Here is a 23,123-nt window from a genome sequence, read left to right on the forward strand (position 1 = left end):
ACGTAACGCCCCCTCTAGCAGTAATGCTTACACACGTAACGCCCCCTGTACCAGTGACACTTAGACACGTAACGCTTCCTGTACCAGTGCCACTTACACATGTAACCCCCCTGTAGCAGTAACACTTACACACGTAACACCCCCTTTAGCAATGACGCTTGCACGTAACCCCCCTGTACCAATGCCACTAAGACACGTTACGCCCCCTGTACCAGTGATGCTTACACACATAACGCCCCCTGTAGCAGTGATACTTACACAAGTAACGCCCCCTGTACCAGCGCCACTTAGACACGTAACGTCCCCTGTACCAGTGCCACTTACACATGTAACGCCCCCTGTACCAGTGACGATTAAACACGTAACGCCCCCTGTACCAGTGCCGCTTACACATGTAATGCCCCCTGTACCAGTGCTACTTACACACATTATGCTGCAATCAAACATACACACACAGATACATATATATATATTTATATATACATATACACACACACATGCATACATACTGTACATACATTACACACATACGTACACAGTCACACATATATACAGTATACACAGATACTGTATACACATACACACACTCACTCTCTTTCCAAACACTTACCTAAGGAAGTCCGGCTGGCCGGAGCTGTAGCAGCTCATCCTCCTGCTGCAGCCTGGTCTCGTCTAGCTCCACCCCTTATTCCCATCTAGCTCCACCCCCTTTGGATCCCGCCCGGCCACTGAACTGTCACACAGGGGAGGGGAGGGGAGGGGAGGGGAGGGGGAGAGGAGGCTTTGTGCTCAGTGCTACCGGCGCCTGGTGGGAGAGGAGGCATTGTGCTGCCGGCTGCTGTCACACTCTATGATATGCTGCGGCGCCGGCAGCACAAAGCCTCCTCTCCCACCAGGCGCCGGTAGCACTGAGCACAATGCCTCCTCTGCCCCTCCCCTCCCCTGTGCGACATCAGCTCAGCACAGGGATACAGAACAGGGAGAGTGCCTCCCCAGTCTGGCGCCTACCTGCACTGCATCCCTTTGCTGAGTGGCTAGTGCTGGGCCTGGCTACGGGGGGTCCAGCAGCTGTTTTTGACCCTTTAGCGCTGGGCCTGGCTACGGGGGGTCCAGCAGCTGTTTTTGACCCTTTGGCTTTGTCTGCTGCCCTTTCCTCCATGGATACAGTACTCACTCCCTTGACGTCGCATGCTGCGCCGGAATCTAGTAGTCCCGTGTGGGTTAGGCGCGGCGCTCAGCCTGCTTTTGGGGGTGTTGACCCCGGTGTTGCTCAGTTTTTGCAGACTTTTAGTAATATGGGTTCAGCCGTTTCCCGACTTGGAGGTGTGGCGCCTGCATCTGCTGGGTTTAGCACCTCTCCAGCTATGTTGCCTCCTTCCTGGCTGCCTGCCTCTGGGGCTCCAGGGCTGATTGATTCTTCTTTTTCAGATGTCGGGGTGGATGTTGATCCGATTGTCCGTGCCAGCGATGAGGAAGGATCGTTATCGATGGGGGATCAGCCTGGACCGTCAGGTGAGGAGTCTGGGGAGTCTGTTGTGCAAGTTTCGGGCTCTTCCTCCTCTTCCCGCTCTGGGTCTAGCCTGTCTTCCTCCTCCTCTTCTCTCGGGTCTTCCATTAGCAGTGCTGCCCAGGCACGTAAACGCGTAGCTAAATATGCTAAACGGGAGGCGGGGAGAGGCGCAAAGCATACTAAGCGCAGGTGAGTCGCTGACATTTCCCTGAGGGAAAGGAAACGCCGTAACTTGCCAGGAGTTGTGCATTGCGACTATACTGCGGTGTTGCGTGGGCTTCGCGAGAGCTGTCGTAGGAAGATTCAAAAGAGGGATTATGTGGATATGTTTGTTTTGACTGATGAAGCGAAGAAGGATTTTAAGGCTGCTATAGCGAAAGGTGGTTTTGGTGTCGAGGCCTTTAAATCATATGATGATTGGTTGGCTGGTTTTTGTGTGTTTGCCGCTTGTTATCTGGGTGATCGGCCTGGCGATCATATGAACATAATTAGGTACATTCACATGATCCACGGCATGCAGCGTAGGTACAAAGGTGTGGATTGGCGTGTGTATGATGAGCAGTTCAGACAGAAGCAGAACTGCTTACTGGTGATGGATTTTGGGTGCAAGGACGTGGAGGTGTGGCTAGATGTTACTAGGGCCCAGGAGGTAGTGAAGGATGGTTCTCGGGCTGGCCTGGATACTCCGTAGTCAGCTCCTGGTGTTTTGCGTGCATTCACGGAAGCTCCCTCGGCGGTTCAGGGTATCCGGACGTTCCCAGGCGCTGGCTCCTGCTAAAGGCAAATGCTTTGCCTTTAATAATTCCACCTGCCCCCTTGGCCAACGGTGTCGTTTTCGACACCACTGCTTGCAATGTGGCGGGTCCCATCCCACGGCCCCTTGCTTTCAGGCTAGTCACCCAGTCGCTAAGGCTGGGAATCCCGTGCCGGGAAAAGTTGCGCCCCTTGCCTCAGTTAAGTAGAGCCCCCACCCCGGTCCGTGTTGAGGCCATGCGCAAATGGTTGGGGTGGTATTGCGATAGAGAGGCTGCGTATTTTCTGTTTGATGGTTTCTATTTTGGTTTTTGGTTGCCGGTCCAGGGTGACATTCATGTGGGTGCTCACAGGAACCTACTGTCTGCCCGCTCTTTCCCTGATGTTTTGCGTGGCAAGGTTGATAAGGAGATTGAGCTAGGGTGCATGGTGGGCCCTTTCTCGCAGCACCCACTGGAGAAAATAGTTATTTCTCCGGTGGGTGTTGTTCCTAAAAAGGCACCAGGGAAGTTTAGGCTCATTCAACATTTGTCTTACCCATTGGGCTCATAGGTTAATGATGCCATACCTTCCAAGCACTGCTGGGTGGTCTACCAATCGTTTGACGATGCTCTCTCTCTGGTGAGGAATTACGGTCCTGGGGCCCTCATGGCTAAGATCAATGTTGAATCGGCTTTCTATCTGCTTCCACTGCACCCCAACTCATTTAGATATATGGCTTTCCTCATTGGTGAGGAATATTTCATAGACAAACTGCTTGCCTATGGGATGTTCCGTTTCCTGTGCCTTTTTCGAGAAGTTCAGCATTGGTGCGTGGAGTTTTCTTCGGGTGGCCATGGGATTGCCCATTACCTGGATGATTTTCTTTGCGTGGGATCGGCTGGTTCTAGTTGATGTGGTGACCTTTTGTTCAGCTTGCGCATGCTTTTCTGTCATTTCGGAGTGCCGATAGCTGATGATAAGACGGAAGGTCCTCTCTCTTGCTTATCCTTCTTGGGAATTCAAATTGACACTGTGCGGGGCTGTTGCTGTCTGCCACAGGATAAGGTGGCCAAGTTGTGCGAGGTCATTGCGCAGTGTGGTGCATCACGTAAAATAATGCTTCAGCAGGCTCAATCGCTTGTGGGTCTGCTGAACTTTGCCTGCAGGGTCATCCCTATGGGTCAGCTGTTTTGACGTACATTGGAGCGGGCCACAGCAGGGGTCTCCAGATCCCATAATTTGATCAGGTTGTCTTCCGAGGTTAAACGAGACTTAGCTGTTTGGACTTCCTTTCTTGAGGATTTTAATGGTGTTCAGATCTGGCTGGCCCCTCCTGATGATAATTTTTGTTTGCAGTTGTTTGCCGACGCTGCTGGAGCATCTGGTTTTGGTTGTTACCTTGGCGGGACCTGGTGTGTGGCCTCCTGGCCATGCAGCTGGTTCGATGGCGGTTTGACTAAGGACCTTTTGCTCTTGGAGTTGTTCCCCATCATGGTGGCCATGGAAGTTTGGGGCGCGAGTCTTTGCAATCGCAGCATGTTGTTCAGGTGTGATAATCTGGGCATGGTGCTTGCGATTAATAATCAACAAGCTAAGTTAATGATGGTGTTGCGCATTTTAACGCAGCTGGTACTGACCTGTTTGTGCTACACATGCTGTTTAGGGCGCAACATGTTCCGGGGGTTGATAACGAGGTGGCCGATATGCTTTCTCGGACTGGGTTGGGGACTCTACTTAACGGAGGCACTTGCCCCGAATGCTGATGTTGTTGGGGTGCTCTGCCCTTCTTATCTTTGGCAGGTTATTGAGCCGGCTTGGAGGGGCTAGCAGAGCATTCCATCGCCCCGAGTTCTCTCCGGAATTACCATCAGGCTTGGGCTGAATGGAAGGCGTTCTCCCGTGATCGGGGGTTTGCAGGTATGAGTGAGCATCAGATGGTGCTTTCTTTTATTTGGCAGCTCTATGTTTCTGGAAGATCTCGGGTGTCATCTCTAGATACCTGGACGGTATTTCATTTTTTGCGAAGTTGAAGGGAGTTTCCAAATTTTTTACTTGTGAAGGCCATGAAAGGTTCGGCTCGGGTAGTTCCGGTTGCCCCAGATTGTAGGGCTCATTGATGCGACCCTTCTCCCGTCTGTTCTCGGGGCAGTTGCTGACATCACTTGATCATCTTTCGAGGCCCTGTTATTTCAGTTAGCTTTTTCTATGGCATAACATGGCGCTTTCCAGGTTTCGGAGTTGGTTGCCCCCTTCAAACGGGAAGATGTGATGATGCTCCGTTACGGCATGCATGTAGGTCGTTGTAGTGTAGAGTGCATTGCTCTAAGACCGATCAGATGTGCAGGGGAAAATGGGTTCCCTTGGTACCCTCCATTTTCCTGGACGTCTGTCCGGTGGCACTGGCCGTCTACTATGTTTCGGACCTGCCTTCCTCGGAAGGTTCCTGGCTGTTGCATTATGATGACTCGCCGCTTACTAAGTATCAGCTGGATGCTGCATCATTGCCTTGCCGGTTTAGGCCACTCACCTCGGGATTTCGGCACTCATTCCTGTAGCTGGCATTACCCAATAAAAGCCTATGGGTTTCTCTTTGCAGTTCCCCTGAAAGGCAAGGAATGAGGGGGGTGTATGCTGGACACTGAGTGAGTATGGGGACAGGGATGTGTATGCTGGGCATTGTATGATATGGGTTGTGTGCTGGGCACCATGTGGGCATGGGGGAGAGTACAGTATGCTGGGCACTGAATGGGTATGGGGGTGTATGCTGGGATCTGTGTGGGTATGGGAATGTGTATGCTAGGCACTGTATGGGGGTGTATGCTGGACATTGTGTGGTATGGGGATGGGGTTGTAGATGCTGGGCACTGTATGAGTATGAAAGGATGTATGCTGGGCAATGTGGGTATGTGGAGGATGTCATACTGGGCACTGTGGGTATGTGGAGGATGTATGTTGGGCACTGTATAGTTATGGGGAGTGAATGCTGGACAGTGTGTGGGTATGGTGGCAGGAGCATGTATGCTGGGCATTGTATGGTATGGGGGGGGGTGTATGCTGGGCATTGTTTGCGTATGTTAGGAGTGTATGCTGCATGCTGGACACTATATGCGTATGGGAGAGTATATGCTGGCCACTGTGTAGGTAAGGGGGTGCATGCTGGGCACTATATGGGTATGGGGGTGTATGCTGGGCACTGTGTGGGTATGGGGAGTGTATGCTTGGCACTGTGTAGGTATGGGGGGTGTATACTGGGCACTATATAGGTATGGGGGTGTATGCTGGGCACTGTGTAGCTATGGGGGGGTGTATACTGGGCACTATATAGGTATGGGGGTGTATGCTGGGCACTATATAGGTATGGGGGTGTATGATGGACACTGTGTGGTATGTACTAGAGATCATAACAGATCTATCAAGTGGCAGCAGCCATGTCTTCATCTTAGTACTATAGTTTTACCTCCCACTGCAAAACACAACCCTAAGTGACAGTAGATACCCCCATAAGTGGAATTAGACGCGCCCTATGGGCAGAGTATGACACCCCCCTCAATGGCGCATTCTGTTACCAACTGTAATCTCCCAATTTATTGTTTTTCCATGTACAGATATAGCCATGCTCATCATGGCTACATCTGCACCCCAGCGTGACAGGGTGATCGCGGGTGCTAGCGCTTCTCAGGCGTGCATCATAGATGCGCACGTGCCCCATTCGCATGAATGGGAGTGTTTCTGTATGCTGCCTTGGCGCGGCTAGGCACTGGATCTCCTAGCCACACCAAGAATGCACGCCTGTGCTGTAACCACGCTAGTTGAGTATGGCTACATCTGTATGTTACATAGAATTTGACGGCAGATAAGAACCACTTGGCCCATCTAGTCTGCCCCTTTTTACCATATTTTCTCTCAAACCTTATTTGATCCTTATTTCTTTGTAAGAATATCCTTATGTCTATCCCATGCATGTTTAAATTGCTCTACTGTCTTCGCCTTTACCACCTCTGATGGAACGCTAGTACACTTGTCCACTACCCTGTACAGTCTTTAATGTATTAATATTCTTTCGAAGATATGACCTCCAGAACTGAACTCAGTATTCTAGATGAGGCCGTACCAATGACTTATACAGTGGCATTATTACTTCTTTCTTTCTGTTGCTGATTCCTCTCCCAGTGCAGCCAAGCATCTGACTAGCCTTCCTCCTCAGTAGTTTCCAGTATAGTGCCATTAATACTATATCTAGCCTCAGGATTTTTGAGGCCCAAGTGCATAATTTTGCTTTTTTTTTGGGCATTAAACTGTAATTACCACACTCTTGACCATTCCTCTAGTCTACCTAAATCATCAATCATCTATTTTACCCCTACTGGTGTGTCTACCCTGTTGCATATGTTTGTGTCATCTGCATAAAGGCATTTAATGCCATTTGCAATGTCAGCAATAAAGATATTAAAAAGCACTGGTCCAAGTACAGATCCCTGGGGTACGCCACTGGTAACATTTCCCTCCTGTGAACGCACTCCATTTACTACAACTCTCTGTTTTCTATCCTGCAAACAAGATCTTATCCATTCAACAATCTTAGTATCCAATCCCAAGCTTTTGAGTTTATTTAGCAGTCTGCTATGTGGAACAGTGTAAAAAGCCTTACTAAAGTCTAGATAAGCTATATCCATGGCTCCACCTTTATCCTTTACTTTTGTCACACCATCAAAAAAGTCAATAAGGTTTGTTTGACATGATCTCCCCCCCAGTGAATCCATGCTGTTTTGGATCCTGTAAATTGCTGGATTGGAGATGATCTACAACTCTTTCTTTTAAGAGTGTTTCCAACAATTTCCCTACTACTGAAGTAAGACTCACTGATCTGTAGTTGTTTGCCTCTTCCTTGCTTCCACTTTTATGCAGTGGGACTACATTCTCTATTTTCCACTCCTCAGGAATTACTCCTGTAGCTAATGACTGGTTGAATAATTCTGTTAATGGTGCTACCAGCACTGCTTTAAGCTCTGTTAGTATCCTTGGATGTTTCCCATCTAGCCCATAGATTTGTCCACTTTCAGCTTTGAGAGTTCTGTTAGGACCTTCTCCTCTGTAAATGTACTTGTTTCATTTTCCTGAATATCCCTGCAACTTAACTGTGGCCCCTTCCTCTCTCTTTCAGTAGTGAATACTGAGCAAAAATAATTATTAAGATTATCTGCTATTACATTGTCTCCCTCAACAAGACTCACGGTCTCTATCTTTAGTTTTATTATTCTGCCTTTTGTTTTTCTCCTTTTGCTTATATACCTAAAAAAATGTTGCCTCCTTTACCCACTGACTGGGCCATTTTCTCCTCAGCTTGTGCCTTTGCAAATCTCATTACCTTCTTAGTCTCCTTCTGTCTAACAAGAAATATCTCTTTGTCTTCATTATTTTGTGTCTGCTTATATTTCCTAAAAGCCATCTTAGTGCTTTCACAATACTTGCTACTTCTTTCGCAAACCACACTGGCTTCCTTTTCCTTTTGTTTTTCCTAACACTTTTGATACAAAGGTCTCTTGCCTTTAATATTGCACTTTTTAATGTTTCCCAACTCTCCTGCACTGCTTCCCAGTTACTCCACTCTGCCAAAGAATCGCTTACACATTTTTCCATCCCTACAAAATCAGCTTTCCTAAAAACTAACACCTTTGTTTTTGTATGGGATGAGTCAGTCTCTCGCTTTATGCTGAACCATACTGCTTGATGATCACTGGATCCCAGGTTTTCACCCACTTTTACGTCAGATATTCTGCCTCCATTTGTAAGTATTAAGTTTAATATCGCGTTGTTCTGATTGGGTTCCCTCACCAATTGGTGGAGGGATGCTCCCTGCAGTGAATTTAAAATGTCCCTACTTCTAGTGAAACTAGCAACAGACACCTCCCAGCAAATTAAAGTCTCCCATGATTATTACCTCACCTTTTAATGCCATTTTAGTTATGTCATGCAATAGGTTCTTGTCCAGTTCCTCTTCCTGACCAGGTGGCCTGTATATATAATGCCAATACGAATAATTGACTTATCCCCTGTTTCTATGGTCACCCAAAGGCCTCAGTTTTTTCTTCAATACTTTGTATTAAGGTAGTACAGGTTGAGTATCCCATATCCAAATATTCCGAAATACGGACTTTTTTGTGTGAGGGTGAGATAGTGAAACCTTTGTTTTTTGATGGCCCAATGTACACAAACTTTGTTTAATACACAAAGTTATTAAAAATATTGTATTAAATGACCTTCAGGCTGTGTGTATAAGGTGTATATGAAACATAAATGAATTGTGTGAATGTACACACACTTTGTTTAATACACAAAGTTATAAAAAATATTGGCAAAAATAACCGTCAGGCTGTGTGTATAAGGTGTATATGAAACATAAATGCATTCTGTGCTTAGATTTAGGTCCCATCACCATGATATCTCATTATGGTATGCAATTATTCCAAAATACAGAAAAATACGATATCCAAAATACCTCTGGTCCCAAGCATTTTGGATAAGGGATACTTAACCTGTATTTATGCTTCTTCTTTATTTTTTACATACATTGCTACCCCTCCTCCAATTCTTCCCATTCTGTCCTTCCTAAATAAAGTATATCCCGGTATAGCTATGTCCCAGTCATGATTTTCATTGCACCATGACTCATTGCCACAATATTTAGATCATCCCTTGTCATTATTGCAATTAGTTCTGGGATTTTATTTCCTAAGCTCCTAGCATTTGCACATATAGCTTTTAGAGTTTTGTTTGTGCTTTTCCTGTTCCTAGCTATGTTCTTCTCTCTACCTATGTTTATTTGGTTTTGATCTGAATTATCTTTTGTTGCTGTGGATATGCTTCCTATTTCCTTTGCCTGCAGAAACAATACCTCTGGTTTGGTGGAGCAGATTGCTCTATTCCTATTTGGTTCACTGCCGCCCTCTGTTAGTTTAAATAGTTCTTGATGAAGCATCCAAACTGTTCGGTTAGTATTCTTATTCCCCTTGAAGATGGGTGCAGGCCATCACTTTTGTATAAGCTCCTATCTTGCCAAATGGTGTGACAATGGCCTATTAATACAAATCTCTCCTCATTGCACAATGTCCTTAGTCAAACATTGAAGTTTCTGTTGCAATGAGTTCTGTCCTCTCCTTTGTGTACTGGCAATCTCCTTTGTGTATGGTCCTCTCCTTTGTGTACTGGCAATACTTCCGTAAAAGTTACAGTGGTTGCCACCTGCTTCAGAGCAGTCCCTAACTTCCTAAATTAATCTTTTACGGCCATGAGTTCAGCATTAGCCAGGTCATTTGTCCCTAGGGGGACAATGATATCCATCTCCCCATCTTTTCTTGCTGCCTTCACAATTCTTAGCATGCGCTCTTTATCCCTTGGAGCTGTGGCTCCAAGTAAGCACCTTACTTGTTTCTCTACTTCATTTGCATTTCCCAGATGTATTCCTCTAAGAATCTACCAAGAGAAGTGCAGTCCTTTTTGGAGATGCAATTTTCCTGTTCCTTTAGTTAGTAGAAGTCCCCATATCCTCCTGTTCTGTGGTGCCTCTATTAGTTGCAAGAGCAGCATATGAGTTTTGCAGTGTCACAGTTTGCGGGAGGTGTCTGTGTCCCTCTGGAAGTCTCTGCCTTTGAGAGCCCACAGTAGTCCAGACAGAATGTCTTCTGGTGGTTTGCTGAGGCAGTGGAGGCCTCAAAGGCACAGACATCCTACAAATCTCAGCATGCAGTTTAGCTATCTCCTCCTTCAGCAGAGAAAATTGCTGACAGATTGGACAACAGCTGACTCTCCACAATGGGGGTCATTCCGAGTTGTTCGCTCGCTAGCAGTTTTTAGCAGCCGTGCAAATGCATTGTCACCACCCACTGGGGAGTGTATTTTTGCTTTGGAGAAGTGCGAACGCTTGAGCAGCAGAGCACCTGCAAAATCTTTTTGTGCAAAACAAGACCAGCCCTGTAGTTACTCTTCGTGTGCGTTGATTCTTACTACGGAGGGACGACTTTTGACGTCACACACCCGCCCAGCGAATGCCCAGCCACGCCTGCATTTTTTCAGCCATGCCTGCGTTTTTCCAAACAATCCCTGAAAACGGTCAGTTGCCGGGGGAGTGGCTTGCAGCCTGACTGAGCAGGAGTGTCCCTGGAGAGCTCCTGGAAAAAGCCTCATATTTCCTTTATTATACCTGAGCCACCTGTATTTAATCTGCTCCTGGAGCCCTGTTATATTGTCCCTGAGACAGGGCAATCGGTGTGGAAGAGCTGCATAGCCGGGGAACAGGTTTTTCCTGTTCCTGCAGGGTGCGGCCTTCCCCCTATGTAGAAGCCGGGACCTAAATTTTGCACGCCTTCCAGCCGGGCGACGCGGACCTGCTGGAGGCGCGGATTAAAGCGGCCCTAGCTGCCCAAGCTCTCCCTCCTCCCCGTGGACCCTTACCGACAGCCAGAGGAGGCAGGCACGGGCCCCTGGAGCCGGGAGCCGAGTGCTGAACGGAGCCGCGAGGAGGCTGTGTGCGTCCGGTGCCAGCGGCCATCTTGGAGGGGGCAGAGTGAGCCGCACGGACGAAGTGCGCGCCCGAGCGGCTCGTACTGGCCGGGACTCCCCCACTACAGCTACTACTCAGTGGGGCTGGTGGAGTGCATCGGCCCAGAGGAGTCCTGGGCTAGTTTATTTATCACTACTGACCTGGAGCTCAGTGACGGCGGCCATCTTGGGGGTGGCAGGCGAGATTCCTTTCAATACTGAAACATAGCCCCTGCTCTCTCCGGAGCCACAGTGCAGCCCCCAGCTTGTATTGCTACAGATCTGCCAGCCGCCTTGAGAGAGGAGGGTCTCTGGGGTCGTGCTGTACCCGCTGGTTCATGACGTTGCACACTGCCTGCCGACAGACCTGTCAGAGGACAAGCTCCGGTGCTGCATTGCAACAGACAGCTCCTGGGGACACGCACGTACGGATGACCCGGTACGATTGTGGGACCACCTACCCTTGTCTCTCCCTCCGACGCTGCCGGGTCCTTACTCTCCCCGATTCTGGTGTCACACTGCTATCCATTGCTACAAGTGTCGCTCATCATTTGTCAGCTGCCCTACAAAGATAATGATAGGGTCACTGGCTCTCATCTGCCCCTCTGTGCTGTCTGAGATGCTGGCCTAGCAACACAATTTGTCCCACCTGGACCGTGATAGTTTTCTTTATACCTTTCCCTTTTCTACTTAACATACATCCGACAAACAACGTCTGTGTCTCTTTTTACATTTGTGATACCCCGCCTACCCTCTTCACTTCCCCGTAATGGTGCAGAGAAACAAGAAAAACGCGCAGGCCCCCACAAATTTTTTTGGACAAAAATCTAAGGGCCCCCCAACTCCTGCATTGCTCATGGATTCTCCTTCCTTCCCCTGTTCATCGGAGACGGGTATTGACCCACAGATCCAAGCAGTTATGACCAGTTTACTTGAAGGGGTACAGTCCGCCTTTAAGCAAGAACTTTCCACAGCTATCGCCGAGTTCAAATCTGATCTCACGGCCCTTGGTAATCGTACAGACGCTCTTGAATCAAAAACGGACGACCTTTGCCGCTCTCAGCAACGTCTTGATTCGGAGCTCTCTAGACTCCATGATGAGCTGGAGCACCTCAAAGAACGTCAAGAAGATCAAGAGAATCGCTCCTGTCGCAACAATCTACGCATCCGTAATGTGGCGGAATCAGTCCTTAGCTCTGCACTACTGTCCTTCCTGAAAGACTTCTTTCAACACGTCTTACCTGACCTTTCAGATGCTGATTGCCTTTGTGATAGAGCCCACAGAGCGCTCCGAGCGAAACCGACCCCGACTCAGCCGCCCAGGGATGTTATAGTTCGGCTACATTATTTTCGTTCAAAGGAACGTATTCTGATGTCAATACGAGACTCTCCAGTGATCAACTTCCGGGATATGCAACTGCAAGTTTTTCAAGATCTGGCCCCCTCCACCATTCAGAAGAGACGGGACTTGCAGCCTGTTACTCGTATACTGCGCCAACAACAAATACGATATAGGTGGGGATTTCCTTTCATGTTACAAGTTACAGCGAACAATTCTACTCACTCTGTCAAAACCTTAAATCAAGGTCAGGATCTGTTGGCTAAACTTGGTCTCCTCCCTGTACCGTCACCTGATGGTGGGACTGCCTCTTCCTCTGGGCCACGACGCTCCCAGATCCCTCCGCCTGAATGGACGAGGGTAACTCGTCACCGCAATGACACCGATGACCCTCCTTGATTTTGGCGAACTCTTCTCTGAATATATTTGAATAGCTCTCAACACTATGGAACTGTGTCTCCTGATAAGAGGAGACTATTGCTATCATCTTCCATCTTTTAATGTGCTAGCCATGAGCTTTGATATTGCTCACCAAGGTTTACAGTTTGTCATGTGTTACACCTAGCCTGGTAATACTACGCTGGGCTTATCCCGTTTGCCTTGTCTCCCCTTGTTTCCCTTGTCCCCCCCCTCTCCCCCCCCCCCCCCCTTTTTATTTTTTTATTTTTTATTTTTTGGTTATGACACAGTACGTTTTTGTCTGTTTATTGTATTTCATATTTTGGGTTACATTATTGTATCTTTGGCTCCAGCCGACTCAACTATTGCGGTCCAGAGGAACCCGGTTCTCCTGCATTAGTTTGCTGTTCCCACTACCCCGTGCTCCCTTTATTTGTTATTTCAGAGTATGATGTTTTATATCTGTGTAGCGGTCCTTGATTGGGACCCTATAATTCAGTGTTTTCTCCCGTATGGGTTTTCTATCACTTTCTTTTCGTCTATATTTCTGATTCTTGTTCCTTGCTGCTCTTCTTCTTTCCTTTCCTTTCTTCCCCGGGACGGGTTTCTACTGCTCCACTTTTGTTCTTTGATGTCACATGGCGCTTAAACTGTTTTCTATAAATGTTAACGGGCTTAATTCTCCCAAGAAACGTACAGTAATGTTATCCGCCTGTCGGAGAGAGAAGGCTGATATAGTTTTCCTCCAATAGACCCATTTCACCGGTACACACTCTCAACTTCACGGTAAGCAATTTACCCAGACCTTTTTTGCCTCTGCTGCCTGTAAAAAAAGGGGGGTAGCTATATTGATCCACCGCAATATCCCATTTGTCCACACTACAACCATAGCTGACCCTGACGGTCGATACCTGATAGTGATTGGTACGCTCCGCACTGATATTCTAACGCTCGTGTCTGTATACGCCCCTAATCAAGACCAATCCCGTTTTTTTTGCACGCTCTTTTTGCATCTTAATAGAGTAGCGCAAGGCCACGTTATTCTAGGTGGGGACTTTAACACTGTGCTTGACCCCTTCTTAGATAAATCCACTCCTCCTAAAACTAAGAAGGAAGCGTCTCTGTCTAATGCTGCCCTTACATTAACATCCTCCCTCACACAACTTGATTTACAAGACACCTGGCGTCTTAAACACTCCAGCGCTAGAGACTATACCCACTTCTCTGCACCTCATCAGCATTAGTCTCGAATAGATATGATACATGTCTCTCGCTCACTCTCGACATTGATATCTGATTCAGGCATCACCCCATGTTCCTGGACAGACCATGCAGGAGTGTATATCCTGATCGACCTCTATAGAACACCTAATAAGTCCTGTAAATGACGTCTTGATGATACTCTTCTTTCGCACCCCTCCACTCTTTCAGACACTAAATTGAACCTGATTTTTTTTTTTTGAGGAAAACGCCTCCCCAGAAGTCTCTCCTAGCCTAGTTTGGGAAGCACATAAAGCCACTATTCGTGGCCAATTTATGTCTAAGGCCTCAGCCATACGTAAGAAAGCAGCACAGGAAGTTTCCTCACTGGAATTTTAAATTTCTGCACTTTTAGCCCAGCACAAAATTGCCCCGTGCGACTCCCTACTCTCCCAGATAAATAACCTCAGAGGTCAGTTGAACACCCTTTTATCGCGGAGAGCGGCAGCTATACTACAGAAGCTCCATCAAAAATTTTACGATAAAGCGAATAAAATAGATAGCCTTTTAGCTAATAAGTTAAGAAGTAAGCGAGCTATGGGACTGATAGATAAACTACATTCTTCTACGTTAGACGAACTCACTTATGATCCTAAATTGATGGTGGAGGAATTTCGGAACTATTATAGCTCCTTATATAATCTTCCTGCCCCCCCTCTTCCCTCCGATGGTCCGGGGGGAGCATGTTCATATTTGTTGGGTGCCCCCTTGCCGGGTTTGAAAGAGCAACAGATTTCTCTTCTTTATGCTAATATATATCGCTAGAAGAGACGGTTGCCGCTGTCAAATCTATGCGGTCATCAGCTGCCCCTGGTCCAGATGGCTTTACCGCTCAGTATTACAAAACATTCCATACGGAATTGGCTCCATATCTTACCTCGCTCTTTAATAGTGTTTTAGAGGGAGCATCATTTGCGCCGGCGACTGTACAATCTGACATTATTGTGATTCCGAAGCCAGAGAGGGATTCAACACAATGTTCCAACTATCGCCCGATTTCTTTGCTGAACGTAGATCTTAAGATATACGCTAAAATCTTAGCCAACCGTTTAGCTCCCCTACTTACACAACTGATACACCCGGACCAAGTGGGTTTCATTTCTGGCCACCAGGAGAGCCATAGATTTGATCCACTCTATCCATAAACAGAAACTACCCTCGTTGTTGCTAGCATTAGATGCCGAGAAGGCTTTTGACAGAATTTCCTGGCCCTTTGCTTTCTCAGTACTCCGGAGGATGGGTTTTTCTGGCAAATTCCTAGAAGGTGTCTCAGCGCTTTACAGATCCCCTACTGCCACGGGTACTGTTAATCGCCTCACCTCTTCCACATTCAATATCACTAACGGCACCAGACAGGGATGCCCGCTTTCCCCATTGCTATTTGCCCTGGTTATGGAACCGCTGGCAGCACGGATCCGAGCTAATGTGGATATAGCTGGAGTACAGGTGGGCCCTACTGAACACAAAATTGCGTTATACGCAGACGATGTCCTAATATCTCTGGGATCCCCATCTCAGTCGTTACAGCCACTCCTTTCTGAGATAGACCTCTACTCTAAACATTCAGGTTATAAACTTAATACGAGTAAGACTGAAGTATTGAACTTTTATATCCCCGGCCCGATTAAGCTCTCTTTGGAAAACTCCTTTCCATTTCAATGGCACAAGCAAAAGATTAAATACCTAGGTATTTCTCTAACATCCTAAGTGGATGCTGGGGACTCCGTAAGGACCATGGGGAATAGCGGCTCCGCAGGAGACTGGGCACATCTAAAGAAAGTTTTAGGACTAACTGGTGTGCACTGGCTCCTCCCCCTATGACCCTCCTCCAAGCCTCAGTTAGATTTCTGTGCCCGACGAGAAGGGTGCACACTAGGGGCTCTCCTGAGCTTCTTAGTGAAAGTTTTAGTTTAGGTTTGTTATTTTCAGTGAGACCTGCTGGCAACAGGCTCACTGCATCGAGGGACTAAGGGGAGAAGAAGCGAACTCACCTGCGTGCAGAGTGGATTGGGCTTCTTGGCTACTGGTCATTAGCTCCAGAGGGACAATCACAGGCCCAGCCTGGATGGGTCCCGGAGCCGCGCCGCCGGCCCCCTTACAGAGCCAGAAGAGCGAAGAGGTCCGGAAAAATCGGCGGCAGAAGACGTTCCTGTCTTCAATAAGGTAGCGCACAGCACTGCAGCTGTGCGCCATTGCTCTCAGCACACTTCATACTCCGGTCACTGAGGGTGCAGGGCGCTGGGGGGGGGGCGCCCTGAGACGCAATAAAACATGATAAAAATACCTTACATGGCAAAAAATACATCACATATAGCTCCTGGGCTATATGGATGCATTTAACCCCTGCCAGAATATACAGAAAAACGGGAGATAAGGCCGCCGAAAAGGGGGCGGAGCCTATCTCCTCAGCACACTGGCGCCATTTTCCCTCACAGCTCAGTTGGAGGGAAGCTCCCTGGCTCTTCCCTGCAGTCACTACACTACAGAAAGGGTTAAAAAAAGAGAGGGGGGCACTAATTAGGCGCAGTATTAAAACATACAGCAGCTATAAGGGGAAAAACACTTATATAAGGTTATCCCTGTATATATATATAGCGCTCTGGTGTGTGCTGGCATACTCTCCCTCTGTCTCCCCAAAGGGCTAGTGGGGTCCTGTCCTCTATCAGAGCATTCCCTGTGTGTGTGCTGTGTGTCGGTACGTTTGTGTCGACATGTATGAGGAGAAAAATGATGTGGAGACGGAGCAGAGTGTCTGTAACAGTGATGTCACCACCTAGGGGGTCGACACCTGAGTGGATGTACTGTTGAAAATTACGTGACAGTGTCAGCTCTGTATAAAAAAACAGTGGTTGACATGAGACAGCCGGCTACTCAGCTTGTGCCTGTCCAGACGTCTCATAGGCCGTCAGGGGCTCTAAAGCGCCCGTTACCTCAGATGGCAGATACAGACGCCGACACGGATACTGACTCCTGTGTCGACGGTGAAGAGACAACCGTGATTTCCAGTAGGGCCACACGTTACATGATTGAGACAATGGAAAATGTTTTATACATTTCTGAGAATACGAGTACCACCAAAAAGGGGTGTTATGTTCGGTGAGGGAAAAACTACCTGTAGTTTTCCTGAATCTGAGAAATAAAATGAGGTGTGTGATGATGCGTGGGTTTCCCCCCGATAACAATTGATAATTTCTTAAAAAGTATTGGTGTATACCCTTTCCCGCCAGAGGTTAGGGTGCGTTGGGAAACACCCCCTAGGGGGGATAAGGCGCTCACACGCTTGTAAGAACAAGGGCTCTACCCTCTCATGAGATGGCAGCCCTTAAGGATCCTGCTGATAGAAAGCAGGAGGGTTTCCAAAAATGTATTCACACACATACCGGTGTTATACTGCGACCAGCAATCGCCTCAGCCTGGAGGTGCAGTGCTGGGTTGGCATGGTCGGATTCCCTGACTGGAAATATTGATATCCTAGATAAGGATAGTATATTATTGCCTATAGAGCATTTAAAAGATGCATTTCTATATATGCATGATGCACAGCGGAATATTTGCCGACTGGCATCAAGTATAAGTGCGTTGTCCAATTCTACCAGTAAAATGGTCAGGTGATGCGGATTCCAAACGGCATTTGGAAGTATTGCCTTTAAAAAGGGACATTTGGGGTCGGTCTTTTAGACCTGGTGGCCACGGCAACAACTGGGAAATCCACGTTTGTACCCCAGGTCGCCTCTCAAAATAAGACGCCGTATTATCAGGCGCAGTCCTTTGTTGGCAAGCGGACAAAAGGTTCCTCTTTTCTGCTCGTGACAGAGGGAGAGGAAAAAGGCTGAAGAGATTAGCCAGTTCCCAGGAACAGAAACCCTTTCCCGCCTCTGCCAAGCCCTCAGTATGACGCTAGGGCCTTACGAGCTCAGGCACGGTGGGGGCCCGTTCTCAATGAATTTCAGTGCGCAGTGGGCTCACTCGCAAGTAGACCCCTGGATCCTTCAGGTAATATCTCAAGGGTACATATTGGAATTCGAGACGTCTCCCCCTCGCCGTTTCCAAAAGTCGGCTTTACTGACGTCTCCCTCTGACAGGGAGGCAGTTTTGGAAGCCATTCACAAGCTGTATTCCCAGCAGGTGATAATCAAGGTACCCCTCCTGCAACAGGGAACGGGGTATTATTCCACACTATTGTGGTACCGAAGCCAGACGGCTCGGTGAGACCGATTCTAAATCTAAATCTAAAATCTAAAATCTTTGAACACTTACATACAGAGGTTCAAATTCAAGATTGAGTCACTCAGAGCAGTGATTGCGAACCTGGAAGAAGGGGACTACATGATGTCTCGGGACATCAAGGATGCTTACCTTCATGTCAAAATTTACCCTTCTCACCAAGGGTACCTCAGGTTATGGTACAGAACTGTCACTATCAGTTCAGACGCTGCCGTAGGGATGGTCCACGGCACCCCGGGTCTTTACCAAGGTAATGGCCGAAATGATATCCCTTCGAAGGAAGGGAATTTTAGTTATCCCTTACTTGGACGATTCCCTGATAAGGGTAAGATCCAGGGAACAGTTGGAAGTCGGTGTAGCACTATCTCAGGTAGTGTTGCGGCAGCACGATTGGATTCTCAATATTCCAAAATCGCAGCTGGTTCCGACGACTTGTCTTCTGTTTCCTAGGGATGTTCCTGGACACAGTCCAGAAAAAAAGGTGTTTCTCCCGGAAGAGAAAGCCAGGGAGTTATCCGAGCTAGTCAGGAACCTCCTAAAACCGAACCAAGTCTCAGTGCATCAATGCACAAGGGTTCTGGGTAAAAATGGTGGCTTCCTACGAAGCAATCCCATTCGTTAGATTCCACGCAAGAACTTTCCAGTGGAACCTACTGGACAAATGGTCCGGGTCGCATTTTCAGATACATCAGCGGATAACCCTGTCACCAAGGACAAGGGTATCCATCCTGTGGTGGTTGCAGAGTGCTCATCTTCTAGAGGGCCGCAGATTCGGCATTCAGGACTGGGTCCTGGTGACCACGGATGCCAGCCTGCGAGGCTGGGGAGCAGTCACACAGGGAAGGAATATCCAGGGCTTAGGGTCAAGCCTGGATACATCACTTCACATAAATATCCTGAAGCTACGGGCCATTTACAATGCTCTAAGCTTAGCAAGACCTCTGCTTCAAGGTCAGCCGGTGTTGATCCAGTCAGACAACATCATGGCAGTCACCCACGTAAACAGACAGGGTGGCACAAGAAGCAGGAGGGCAATGGCAGAAGCTGCAGGGATTCTTCGCTGGGCGGAAAATCATGTGATAGCACTGTCAACAGTATTCATTCCGGGAGTGGACAACTGGGAAGCAGACTTCCTCAGCACGACCTCCACCCGGGAGAGTGGGGACTTCACCCAGAAGTCGTCCACATGATTAAAAAACTCGACAGGTATTGCGCCAGGTCAAGAGACCCTCAGGCAATAGTTGTAGATGCTCTGGTAACACCGTGGGTGTACCAGTCAGTGTATGTGTTCCCTCCTCTGCCTCTCATACCCAAGGTACTGAGATTGATAAGATGGAGAGGAGAAAGCACTATATTCGTGGCTCCGGATTGGCCAAGAAGGACTTGGTAACCGGAACTTCAAGAGATGCTCACGGAGGATCCGTGGCCTCTACCTCTAAGAAGGGACCTGCTCCAGCAAGGACCCTGTCTGTTCCAAGACTTACCGCGGCTGCGTTTGACGGCATGCCGGTTGAACAGGAAAAAAGGCATTCCGGATGAAGTCATCCATATCCTGATCTAAAGCCAGGAAGGATGTAACCGCAAAAACATTATCACCGCAATTGGCGAAAATATGTTGCGTAGTGCGAGGCCAGTAAGGCCCGACGGAGGAAATTCAACTGGGTCGATTCCTACATTTCCTGCAAACAGGAGTGTCTATGGGCCTGAAATTGGGGTCCATTAAGGTTCAGATTTCGGCCCTGTCAATTTTCTTCCAAAAAAGAACTAGCTTCAGTCCCTGAAGTTTAGACGTTTGTAAAAGGGGTACTGCATATACAGCCTCCTTTTGTGCCTCCAGTGGCAATTTGGGATCTCAATGTAGTTTGGGTTCCAAAAGTCACATTGGTTTGAACCACTTAAATCTGTGGAGTTAAAATATCTCACATGGAAAGTGGTCATGCTGTTGGCCCTGGCCTGGGCCAGGCGCGCGTCAGAATTGGCGGCTTTATCCTGTAAAAGCCCTTATCTGATTTTCCATTCGGACAGGGCGGAATTGAGGACTCTTCCTCAGTTTCTCCCTAAGGTGGTTCCAGCGTTTTCACCTTAACCAACCTATTGTGGTGCCTGCGGCTACTAGGGACTTGGAGGAATCCAAGTTGCTGGATGTTGTCAGGGCCCTGAAAATATTTCCAGGACGGCTGGAGTCAGGAAATCTGACTCGCTGTTTATCCTGTATGCACCCAACAAGCTGGGTGCTCCTGCTTCTAAGCAGACTATTGCTCGTTGGATTTGTAGTACAATTCAGCTTGCACATTCTGTGGCAGGCCTGCCACAGCTAAAATCTGTAAAAGCCCGTTCCACAAGGAAAGTGGGCTCATCTTGGGCGGCTGCCCGAGGGGTCTCGGCTTTACAACTTTGCCGAGCAGCTACTTGGTCAGGGGCAAACACGTTTGCTAAAATTCTACAAATTTGATACCCTGGCTGAGGAGGACCTGGAGTTCTCTCATTCGGTGCTGCAGAGTCATCCGCACTCTCCCGCCCGTTTGGGAGCTTTGGTACAATCCCCATGGTCCTTACGGAGTCCCCAGCATCCACTTAGGACGTTAGAGAAAATAAGAATTTACTTACCGATAATTCTATTTCTCATAGTCCGTAGTGGATGCTGGGCGCCCATCCCAAGTGCGGATTGTCTGCAATACTTGTACATAGTTATTGTTACAAAAATCGGGTTATTATTGTTGGGAGCCATCTTTTCAGAGGCTCCTCTGTTATCATACTGTTAACTGGGTTCAGATCACAAGTTATACGGTGTGATTGGTGTGGCTGGTATGAGTCTTACCCGGGATTCAAAATCCTTCCTTATTGTGTACGCTCGTCCGGGCACAGTATCCTAACTGAGGCTTGGAGGAGGGTCATAGGGGGAGGAGCCAGTGCACACCAGTTAGTCCTAAAGCTTTCTTTAGATGTGCCCAGTCTCCTGCGGAGCCGCTATTCCCCATGGTCCTTACGGAGTCCCCAGCATCCACTACGGACTATGAGAAATAGAATTATCGGTAAGTAAATTCTTATTTTTTCTAACGCATAGCCATCATCAACTTTACCAAGCTAATTTCCCTAGGCTTTTAGATCGAATCAAATTGGACTTGTCTTCTTGGTCTAGCCTCTTTATCTCCTGAATAGGTAGGGTAAACTCAGTGAAGATGAACGTGCTCCCTCGGATACTTTACCTATTCCAGACCCTCCCGATATTTATCCCTCCATCTGTTTTTAAATTCTTACAATTCCATAAATCACAATTCATATGGGTGAATAAGCGTCCCCGTGTCCGATTAAAACTTTTACAGCGCCCCACATTTAGTGGCGGCCTAGGCATCCCAGATTTTAGAAGATATTATTTAGCCACACAGCTCTCACACTGCGTATAATGGTGCAACCCCGAATCTAGAAGGGTCTGGGTATCTATAGAGGCCGCTGAAGTGGGTCTTTCTACTCTCTCTTCTCTTCTCTGGCTTTCGAAATCCTGCCGCCCCAGGACTATAGCATCCCATCCCACAGTCTCCCGCTCACTAACGATTTGGGACTTTGCCAATAGGAAATATGGCTTGGCCCCATCCCCTATTATCCCAATATTACACAACCCTGCATTCCCTCCTGGTACAAATAAATCACTGTTTGCTCCTTGGCAAGATAGAGGTATTTTATATCTGAATGATATTACCAGGGATACTAGTTTTCCACAGTTTTCTCAGATTCAAGAAACTATTGATATTCCCTCTAGATATTTTTATCAATTTTTACAACTTAGACATTTTCACTCCTCAATGGGCTGCGTCCTCTCTAGTAGACCCCTGACCACGTTTGAGACTATATGTTTCAGACGCCACTCGACCAAAGGCCTAATTTCCCTCTTATATACTACTCTCACTGGGGACACTCCCTCTCAGCAAGATCCTCATGAGAGAGCATGGGAAACGGACCTAGGCTCGGCCTTGGATGATGAGGAGTGGCCTGAGGCCTGGGGTAACGCGGCGTCTAGTTCCATCTGCATTAGAATCAAAGAGAATGTCTATAAATTATTATATAGATGGTATTATGTACCATCTCGCTTGTGCAAAATGTACCCGGATACGTCGGATAGATGCTGGAGAGGATGTGGCGCAGAGGGCTCTTTCCTACACATATGGTGGTCATGTCCTAAAATAGTGCATATGTGGAGGGAAGTAATTAACTCATACTTGCCTACCTGACCCTCTCCATGAAGGAGAAAATGCTCTGTTCCTGGACTTTCCTGGTAATGTATGATTGCCGTCACCTGTGGTGAAACACCTTTCTTATCAATTACCTAGCTCACCACAGGTGATGGCAATCATACATTACCAGGAAAGTCCAGGAACAGAGCATTTTCTCCCTCATGGAGAGGGTCAGGTAGGCAAGTATGAATTAACTTTATATCTAGCTTGTTGCAGATTTCTATTCCGTCTGACCCTAAATACATTCTCCTCCCCTTAAACCTACCAACACTAACAAAATGTAAAAATAAATTGTTGCGTCATATAGTATCCGCAACAACATGTCAACTAGCTGCAGATTGGAAAAACCCTATCCCGCCTTCCATGCAATCTATAATTGCCCGTATTTGGTACGTTTACCGCATGGACTACATGACTAGCATCATAAACTGCTCCCCTAAGTCATTCGAGAAAATTTGGAGTCCATGGTTGGCTACCCAGCATGCCCCTTCACCCTTTAATTTGTGATACCCCGTGCCATATTTGTTGAGACCCTCCCGGGGATTCTATTCTATTCTATTCTATTTTGTCCATTTCTCTTCTTTTTTTCTCTTCTTCCCTGTCTTTTTTCTTTCCGACCTTCTTCTACTCTTACTCTTTAATGTTAGTCGGTTAGCTGCGCTACTGACTGGCCTTTTTTCTATTTTATACCACCCGTTTTCTGGGTCAAAAATGGGTCACTGTTTTTTTTTCAATCATCTGTATAATCACCAAAGGTTATGTTATACTTGCAATGTAATTTGTTGAAACCACTATCTGTTGGTATCTGTTTGTATTTGTGATCCCATGAATAAAAATTATTTGGAAAACGGTTAGTTGCTACCCAGAAACGTCCACTTCATGTCAATCTTCC

Source organism: Pseudophryne corroboree, chromosome 5 (assembly GCF_028390025.1).
Source record: "Pseudophryne corroboree isolate aPseCor3 chromosome 5, aPseCor3.hap2, whole genome shotgun sequence".
In the NCBI taxonomy this organism is placed as follows: domain Eukaryota; kingdom Metazoa; phylum Chordata; class Amphibia; order Anura; family Myobatrachidae; genus Pseudophryne; species Pseudophryne corroboree.